Source organism: Sorex fumeus, unplaced genomic scaffold (genome assembly GCF_029834395.1).
Source record: "Sorex fumeus unplaced genomic scaffold, SorFum_2.1 ptg000098l, whole genome shotgun sequence".
Classification (NCBI taxonomy): Eukaryota; Metazoa; Chordata; class Mammalia; order Eulipotyphla; family Soricidae; genus Sorex; species Sorex fumeus.
Window position 1 is genome coordinate 25,216,988 of NW_026606155.1, and position 10,421 is coordinate 25,227,408.

The window sequence follows — 10,421 nt, forward strand, 5'->3', positions numbered from 1 at the left end:
GTTTTAATTATTACTGCTTTGTAGTACAGTTTGAAGTTCGGGAGGTTGATTCCTCCCATTTTCTTTTTCCCAAGAATTGCTTTAGCTATTCGTGGGGGCTTATTGTTCCATATAAATTTCAAGAGTGTTTGCTCCATTTCTTTGAAGAATGTCATGGGTATCCTTATAGGGATTGCATTGAATTTATACAATGCTTTCGGTAGTATTGCCATTTTGACAATGTTAAGTCTCCCGACCCATGAGCAGGGGATATTTTTCCATTTCCTCATGTCCTCTTTTATTTCCTGAAGTAGCGTTTTGTAGTTTTCTTTGTACAGGTCCTTTACTTCCTTAGTTAAGCTGATTCCTAGGTACTTGATTTTCTGGGGCACAATTGTGAATGGGATTGTTTTTTTCATGTTGCTTTCTTCTCTCTCACTGTTTGCGTATAGGAAAGCCCTGGACTTTTGGGTATTGATTTTATAACCTGCAACTTTACTATACGAGTCTATTGTTTCTAAGAGTTTTTTGGTGGAAGTTATTGGGTTCTCTAAGTAGAGTATCATATCATCTGCGAATAGTGAGAGCTTGATTTCTTCCTTTCCTACCTGAATGCCCTTAATATCTTTTTCCTGCCTAATCGCTATTGCAAGTACTTCCAGTACTATATTGAACAGCAGTGGAGAGAGTGGGCATCCCTGTCTCGTCCCTGATCTTAGAGGGAAGGCTCTCAGTTTTTCCCCATTGAGGATGATGCTTGCTGTAGGCTTGTGGTAGATGGCTTTAATTATGTTGAGGAAGGTCCCCTCTATACCCATTTTGGCTAGGGTTTTCATCATAAAGGGGTGCTGGATCTTATCAAATGCTTTCTCTGCATCTATTGATATGATCATATGCTTTTTATCTTTTCTTTTGTTGATATGGTGGATTATGTTGATTGATTTCCGAATGTTGAACCATCCTTGCATCCCTGGGATGAATCCTACTTGGTCATGGTGTATGATCTTTTTGATGAGTAGTTGGATTCTATTTGCTAGTAGTTTGTTGAGGATCTTTGCATCTGTGTTCATCAGGGATATCGGCCTGTAATTCTCTTTCTTTGTGGTATCTCTGTCTGCTTTTGGTATCAGTGTGATATTTGCTTCGTAGAAACTGTTTGGAAGTGTTTTTGATATTTCAATTTCGTGGAAAAGCTTAAAGAGCATTGGGAGTAAGTCCGCTTTAAAGATTTGGAAGAATTCACTAGTGAATCCATCCGGGCCAGGACTTTTGTGCTTGGGGAGACTTTTTATTACCATTTCAATTTCCTTGATGGTGATAGGTCTGTTCAGGTATTCCAGGTCTTCTTGGTTCAGCCTTGGGAGTCTGTAGGAGTCTAGGAATTTATCCATTTCCTCGAGGTTTTGATGTTCCGTGGCATAAAGCTTCTCAAAGTACTCCCTGAGGATCCTCTGAATTTCTGTGGTTTCTGTTGTAATGACCCCCTTTTCATTTCTGATTCGGTTTATTAGGGTTTTCTCTCTCCCTTTCTTTGTGAGTTTTGCTAGAGGCTTATCGATCTTGTTAATTTTCTCAAAGAACCAGCTCTTGGTTTCATTGATCTTTCAGATTGTTTTTTGGGTTTCCATCTCGTTAATCTCTGCTCTGAGTTTTATTATTTCCTTTCTCCTGTTCGGGTTGTGCTCCTTTTTTTGGTCCTTCTCCAAGCTCTTAAGCTGTGAGGTTAGGTTATTTATGTGTGCTCGCTCCTCCTTCCTGAGGAATGCTTGTAGAGCTATAAACTTTCCTCTTAACACAGCCTTTGCTGTGTCCCATAAGTTTTGGTAACTCGTGTTCTCATTTTCATTCGTTTCTAGGAATCTTTTGATTTCCTCTTTGATTTCCTGTCTAATCCACTCGTTGTTCAATAGTGCACTGTTTAATTTCCAGGTGTTTGATTTAGTTTTCTGTTTTTGAGTGTGATTTACTTCTAATTTCAGCGCATTATGGTCTGAGAAGATTGTTGATACAATCTCTACCTTCTTAATTTTATGGAGGCATGTTTTGTGGCTCAGCATGTGGTCTATCTTGGAGAATGTTCCATGTACACTTGAGAAGAATGTGTATTCAGCTTTTTGTGGATGAAGTGTCCTGTATATATCTACTAAGTCCCTTTCTTCCATTGTTTCCCTCAAATGAAGTATGTCCTTGCTAAGCTTGAGTCTGGTTGATCTATCAAGAGGTGACAAAGCAGTGTTGAAGTCTCCCACTAGTATTGTGTTGCTATTGATGTCTTTTTCCAAATCTATGAGTAGTTGTTTTAAGTACTTTGCTGGTCTCTCATTAGGTGCATATACATTTATTATTGTAAGTTCTTCCTGTTGTACAGATCCTCTGATCAATAAGTAATGGCCTTCACTGTCTCTTATGACCTTCCTCACTGTGAAATCAATGTGGTCTGATATAAGGATGGCTACCCCAGCTTTTTTATGGGAGCTGTTTGCCTGTAGGATTGTTTTCCAGCCTTTGACTCTGAGTCTGTGTTTGCTTTGACTATTGAGATGCGTTTCTTGCAGGCAGCAGAATGTTGGGTTCAATTTTCTAATCCATCCTGTCTTTTAATTGGTGCGTTTAGCCCATTGACATTGAGAGAGATTATTGTTATGGGATTTTGTCCCATTGTTCTGTTAAAATTCGGTGTATTTGAGGGGCCTTTCTTGCCTTAAAGTAGCCCATTTAGTTGTTCTTGTAACCATGGTTTTGAGTCTATGAAGTTCCTGAGCTGTTGTTTGTCTGTGAAACTGTGTGTTGTTCCTTCTATTATGAATGAGAGTCTTGCTGGGAAAAGTATTTTGGGGGAGGCATTTATTTCATTGAGTTTTTTTACTATGTCCCACCACTGTTTTCGGGCCATGAGGGTTTCATCAGAAAAATCAGCTGTGAATTTTAAGGATGCTCCTTTGTAAGAGATTTCTTTCTTCGATCTTGCTGCTTTCAGAATTTTGTCTCTGTCTAAGGTTTTGGTCATTTTGATCAGAATGTGTCTTGGGGTATTTTTATTCGGATTTCTTCTAGCTGGTACCCTTCGGGCCTCCTGAATGTGGTCACAAGTTTTCTTCAGCTCTGGAAATGTTGTAGCAATGATGTCTTTGACAGTTTCTTCTTCATCGAGGTTTTCTTCCTGTCCCTCTGGGACTCCAATAATTCTTATGTTACCCCTCTTGGCTTCATCACGATCTTCTCTTGCCATCTGTTCCCGAATTGTGAGTCTCTTTTCCATTTTCTGCGCTTTTCGGGAGAGTCTCTGAACTTCATCCTCGAGCTCACTGATTCTGTTCTCAGCCGCTGTTACTCTGCTGCTGAGGCCTTCCACTGAGCTTTTCAATTCGCCTACGAGATTTTTCAGGTCTGACATTTCTGATTGCATTTTCCTCATTTCTGCCTTCAGATACTCTTGTCTTCTATTGGCATTGCTTTCCATTGTTTCTTTTAATTCCCTAAGCATCCTAAGTAGCTCCCTTCTGAATTCCTTGTCAGAGAGGTTGTCTAACACTACAGTACTGTTGGTGTCATCTGGGCTAGACTCTTCAATATGAATGTTTGGTGGGCTTTTGCGTTGCTTTACCATTGTGAGAGGTGTGGTTTAGTCCTTCACGTTCAGTGTTACTATTCTGCTTGATATCCAGTGTGAGTTAAGATAGGCTTATGAGTTATTGGCAACTGTATTTCTAGTGGCTGAGCTAAAATAGAGAAGTTTCCATCTAAGAAGTTAGCTTATGGTTCCTATGGCATATGTAGTGGGAAAATATTTCGCGGCCGCATTAGCGGCCGCGGCTCCGGAAACAGTCCCTGGCACTGGGCGAGGAGTTGGGAATGTCTCCTGTTTGGAATTGGAGCCGTTCAGCTTTGTTGCCCAGAGCTGGGCCTCTGTGCCCGTCCCCCGCGGATCAGGGGTTGAAAACCGGCTGTCTCGGGGCTGTTTCTAGCTGCGAATTTTTTTTTTTGTTATTTATTTATTGAATCACTGTGAGAAAAGTTACAAAGCTTTCAAGATTAAGTCTCAGTCATACAATGATCAGACACCTTTCCTTTCACCAGTACTTATTTTTCACCACCATGAACCCCAATATAACCCCCTCCCAATACCTGTGAGGCAGATGATTTCTACTTAATGTGATTGGGATAGCCAGGATGTTCTCTTCAGAATTACATAATGGAGGCTGAGCTGTGAGTCCAAAATGCTGGGAAAGGGAAAAATAACTGGGGCCACACCCACCAGTCACCTCACCTGTGCAGGGAGCAGCTGGTCCCTTCAGTACCTGTGTGGGATGTGGCAGTCACTTCTGGCGATCCTGGGGCTCGGGGCATTTCCCCTGACCAGGCGCTTCTCAAGCAGCCTCGGCTGGGAAGGGGGCTTTCAGAGGTCTCAGGTCTGGTCCTAAATTTCTTATTTTGGGATCAAGAGTTGGTTACACTCAGGATGTCCCTTTTTTATAGATACTTTAAATTGCGTTATGTAAGTAAGCATTTAGACACCAACATTAAGGTGGTTTATCAAAAATACAGCTGTGCAATGCTGTTAGACATTCTCAGAATTTCCTAGTGGTGTCAGTGAAGTCATTTTGGCAAATGAGTATCCCCAGTTATTTATTGCATTCAGTTGTCCCATTTCTTTCTTTAGGTTGGTATACAGTTCTTTAATCTTCCTTGTTTTTCATAAGACTTTTTAAAGTAGTCATTTTTTGATTATCTCAGATTGGGTATGGTTTAGTTTCACGATTTATTTGTGCATTTTTGCTGAGAATCAGAAGAGATGGTTTACAATTACATTTTATTTGTATAACAAAATCAGAAATAAAAGTACTTTATATACTTAAGTGCTTCCAGGCATAGGCTATTAAGTCATGTAATGACATTGTTAGGAATGACCCAGTAAAAAAATTAAAAGATTAATTGAGTAATTGGGAAGAATATAATCTTCAGAAATGTGCTTATATAGACTCCTAACAACTAATGAATAAACACACACACACACACACAGAAATACCTTATGTCATTCAAATTAGAAAAGATCTCGGGATGGGTGTAATAGGACAATGTGTGAGCAGCAAATGTAAAACTACCACTAAACTAGCTAGCTTATGTACATATATAAAAAAAAATGAACTCTAAATTGTCTGAAGTGGTATTCTGCCATATAACCTTACACTAATTTAGGATCTCTTTTTGGGAGTAATTGTTGTGATTTCCAAAAATCTAATATCAAAGCAATGGAAATTTGGATTGTCTGCTGTGTTATCCCAACCATCATAGACCAGATCAGGACACTTCACAAGAAAACTGATATAAAAAAAGATTAAGGAACAGAAGGTAATATGTAAGTTCTATTTTCCATATAATGCAGCCAGATATCATAGCCTGTTCTAGCCAAAAGCTTAGGATACTTTCAGTGTAGATAGGAAAGCTTTGACTAAAGCCATAACGAAACAGATTTATATTCCTGCATATCATTTTGGAGATCCTTTCTCTTTTCCTCAGTTGCTTTTATTCTGCCATTCCAACCTTCTTTTGAACTTTTGTTTTCTTTTTGGGTCACACCCTTTGAGGCATAGGGGTTATTCCTACCTCTGCACTCAGAAATTACTCGTGGCAGTGCTTAGGCAAGCATTTGGGATGCTGGGAATCGAACCTGGGCCAGCCATGGGTGAGGCAAACACCCTACCTGCTGTACTATCACTCCAGCCCTATTCTTTTGCGCATTTTATATCACCATAGAGAATATCTCATTTCTGTCACTGCTGAGTGTAGTCTCGTTTCTGCTGACAACCTGTTACATTGCCCTAGTTTGTTTTGGTTCATGTAATTTCCTCAAAAAGGTGTCCTTAAAATCACTTTCTGAGAGTTCACAGAACTGGTTGGTACAGGTAGAGCCTTCTGTGTTACTCATTTCACTCCTAGAGCTTGGTGTGGTTCTGCGCCTCTGCCCCACTGTTTGGTGGTGTTCCTGCTCTGCTGAGGGTGAGTCTTTGTATTTAGACCCTGGGCGAGGGAGGGTGTCCTCTGGGGGAAAGGCTGGGTGCTGCTCTTCTGCTCCTCATTTTGTCCTGTGACACAAAGGAAGTCTTAAGTGTGAGCTGTGTGTAGTGTGATGAGCAGAGATGTGTGGCTGCATAAGCAACTGTGCTTTTCGAGAGATGTGGAGATGGCCATCTGAGATGGTGGAGGTATCAAAGTGGAAGGTGTTAGGACTCAGCTGCCAGACTGGGCAATTGGCTTCCAGATTGAAAAGGCCTCAAGGATATCAGGTGGAAGGTGAACCTCATCTGCGTATTGAAGTTTCAAGACTTGGGGAGGTGACCTGTTGAGAAGATCTCTTGTGTTTTTGATTTCTAACATTTTGTTGGATTGTTTATTAGGGTTTTTCTTTTTTTTTAATTTTAATCTCTGTCCTATTTCCCACTTCTACTGCAGTGAGTACATGCATTTTCTCCACATTGCATATCCACTTTGTCCAATGTTCTCATTTTTCATAGACCTAAGAAAAGTCATTGATTCTGTATTGGTCTTAAAGGCACTTTCTTTTCATAAGGTTGAGAGGAATTATTAATTTTCAAAATTAATGCCAGAGTAGAAACTGAAAGTAGTGTATTTTTATGTCTGTAGTAATTTTCTGTTTTTTAGGTGTTTTTGCTGTTTTGCTTTCGGGGCCACATACGACCTTGGGGAGCACTTACTAGTGGCTTTTTACTCAGGGCTTCATGAATCACTAATGATCCGGTTTGAGGGGGCATTTGTGGCCCTGAGGTTTGAACTTGTGTCGGCTGCATGCTAGGAAAGCTTCATCCCAAATGTATAATCTCTGGCCCACGGTTTGTATTACTTAAAACTTACTTGCACTTGTCTTTGACAAAAATGCATAATGTATATCCTACAATTTTTAGCATAATTTCATTATTTATTGATAGGTTACTTTGATTGGTATTTCTTCTATGTCTGTAATTTTTGTCTCCTATTTGTTACTTATTTTTCTCCTTTTCGTTGGAAAATTCAAATTCTGCCTCCCACTGGCACAAATCATGCAGTTGGCTTTCCCGTATTTGGGATACTTTCAGGGAGAAGCACATCTGTAATGCAATAGATAAGCCTTGCCAAAGTATTGTATAACACACTTTAATGATGTTTCTTTTCCCCATCAGGTAAATATAGTTCATTCTGTTACTAAGAGAGGTGTGTAAATATCTTTGAAGAGAATGCTAGATTTTTTTCCCTTGTGGTTTATTTGTGAGACTTCGCCCCAGGCTGTTTTCACTTGGGGCACCCCAGAGGGGGGCGGGTGAGAGCCCTTTCCACCCCAAGGGCCACAGCTCCGGCAGCCAACCTCCACTACCCAACCGTCGCCACGCTCCAGGCCGCTTTCTGGATGCTTGGGCCGAGCCTCACGCAGGAGTGAAGTCCCACGGAACTCAGGTAATGCAGAACTTTGTGACCTTAGACTTGGGACTCAAAGGGACTGGGAGCAGAGATCCTCTGCCTGCTTCTCCCAGTCTCTGGTGACCCAAGGGTCACCCCATTAAGCCACACCCTGCAGTCACCAGATAATCTCCTTATCGACCACCCTCCAGAACTCATGGCTGTTCCACCCAGAGGGGAATATAAAATGAGTCCCCCATAACCATGCCACTGGACTCCACGCCACTGGAGGTGCCCGGGGTGGGGGTGGGTGGGCAAGAGCCCTCGCCGCCCCGAGGGACCCAGCCCCTGCAGCCAACCTCCACTATCCAACTGCCACCATGCTCCAGGCCTCTTTCTGGACCATGTGGCTGTATCACTGCCACACAGCACATCATAAGACACTTCCTACCCATTTTCCATAATTACCACATCATGTTTGATGGAGTTCAGACAGTAGGCAAGAAATCATATATATATATATGCCCCTCAGAGAGCCCGTAAAGCTATTGAGAGTATTCTGCCTGCACGGGCAGAGCCTGGAAAGCTCCTTGTGGCATATTCGATGTGCCAAAACCAGTAATTATAACAGGTCTCATTCCCCTGGCCCTGAAAGAGCCCCCAATCATTGGGAAAAATGAGTTAGGAGAGGCTGCTAAAATCTCAGGGCTGTGGGGAACAGAGAGTTACTGGCGCCCGCTGAAGTAAATTGACGAAAAATGGGATGGCAGTGATAAAGTGATACAGTGGTTTATTTGTAGTGGTGCCAGGGATTTAACTCAGGGCCTCACACATGGAAGGCAGGCACGTGGAGTCAACTGCAGTGTCTTTACTTATTTTGATGCCTTCCTGTTAGATGCATATAAAATACTGCAGAGTGTTTCTTTTCACCCTTTTAAACATTTTCTCCTGTACATTACTTCCTCATTATCTCTGTGATTTCCTTCCCTTACCATCTTTTCAATACAGTTATATAAAACTCATTTCTGTTAATTTTGCCACGTTTATTTTTTCCTATCTGATTGTTCAGGTTTTGTTTTGTTTTTTTTTCAACTCCATCTCATGGCAACTCATACCTAACAGATTTGACTATGCTGGGTTTTTCAGTGAGGAAATTACAACTGAACTAGGTGTAATTACAATTACTCTGCCAATTTAAGGAAATCATATTGAGTCTACCATATCTCGTAAGGTGCCCCTAACATCACCAAGAGTTAACTCCTGAGAGCAGAGCCAGGAGTAATGCCTTAGCATTGCTGAGTGTGGACCCCCAGAAAACAATCACTGTGGTTCAACTAGCTAAATTTGAAACACTTATGTCCACTATGTTTTCTATTTTCTTTTCACTAAAGAAAATGTTCAAGTTTAGTTTTGGACATTTTCTTCTATGAGTTACTAAATCACTTAAGTCACTTAACTTCCCGTTAGTCGTTGATTTGCTTGAGTGGGCGCCAGTAATGTCTCCATTTGTCCCTGTCACGTGCTAGTGTTGCCCAATGGCATCTGTTCGCTCCGGGACATGAAGGGCCTCAAACCAATCGTTCATGATCTTGACGAAGAAGTCTGACCATCTGGTAGGTGGGCGGCCACGCGGTCTTTTGACATCCCGTGGAATCCAGTCGGTAACAGCTCTAGTCCACCGGTCGTCTTTAAATCTCATTACGTGACCAACCCATCTGATTTTCGACACCTTGGCAAATGAGACAGCGTCCCTGATTCTTGATCGTCGACGGATGTCAGAACTCCGGATTCTTTCTCTCATTTGAGTGAAACGTGATATTCCAAGCATAGCTCTTTCTATTCTTCTTTGGGAGACCTGAATAGCGTTCTCATCTTGTTTGCGTAGGGCCCAGGTCTCTGAGGCATATGTTAATGCAGGAAGAACAGTGGAATCAAAGAGATGTGCCCGGAGCCGGAGGTTCTTCGTCCTCTTAGCTATTTCTTCGAAGTTCTTGAAGGCGTTCCAAGCCGCTCTCTTCCTCCTGCGCAGCTCGGGTGCCAGGTCATTTCTCATGTTGACCTCTCGACCTAGGTACACATAGCTGTTGCATTCGGAGATGGTCATTCCGTTGAGAGTGAATGGGGCGTCAGGAACGAGGCTGTTTCTCATAAACATTGTCTTCATAAGATTCAGCTGTAGTCCTACCTTTCCACATTCACGGTCAAAGTCGGCCAGCATTTGTGCCGCTTGGCTGATGTTTGGTGTTATTAAAACAATGTCATCAGCAAAGCGGAGGTGGTGTAGTTGCCGACCATCTATCTTCACTCCCATTCCTTCCCATTCCAGTCGTCACATGACGTTCTCAAGGGTGGCACTGAAGAGTTTTGGTGAAATGGTATCACCCTGCCGAACCCCTCTCTTGACATTAACGATCACTTCTTTGTAGAATGGTGAGATCCTGGTAGTGAATCCGCAATATAGCTCACGGAGGATCCTGATGTATTGGGCTTGAATGCCCTGATTGGCTAGGGCTTCAATGACTGCTTCCGTCTCAACAGAATCAAAGGCCTTCTTTAAATCAATGAACGTTAAACAGAGCGGCATCTTGAACTCCCGAGAAACCTCAATGAGCTTGGTTATCGTGTGGATATGGTCGATGGTGCTGAATCCTTTGCAGAACCCGGCTTGCTTGCATGGTTGTCCTTCATCTAGTGTTCTGCCAATCCTATTTAGGATGACTCATGTGAACAACTTGTAGATGACAGGCAGATTGGACGATAGTTACCAATGCCATGGATGTCTCCCTTCTTGAACAGTAGTACGGTCCTGCTGGTTTTCCATTGGGACGGAACCTTGCATTCAGACAGGTAGTGAGTGAAGAGCCGAGCCAGTGTATTGATGAGTACTGACGGCAGGTTCTTCAGGTGTTCAGGTCTGACCTTGTCTGGGCCGGGTGCTGTTTGTTTCTTTACCGACGAAATGGCATGTCAGATTTCGGAAGGGAGAACGTTGGGAACGACATATCCATCCTGTGGAATTGGAATGAGTTACTAAGTATGTTTTTTTCCCCCAC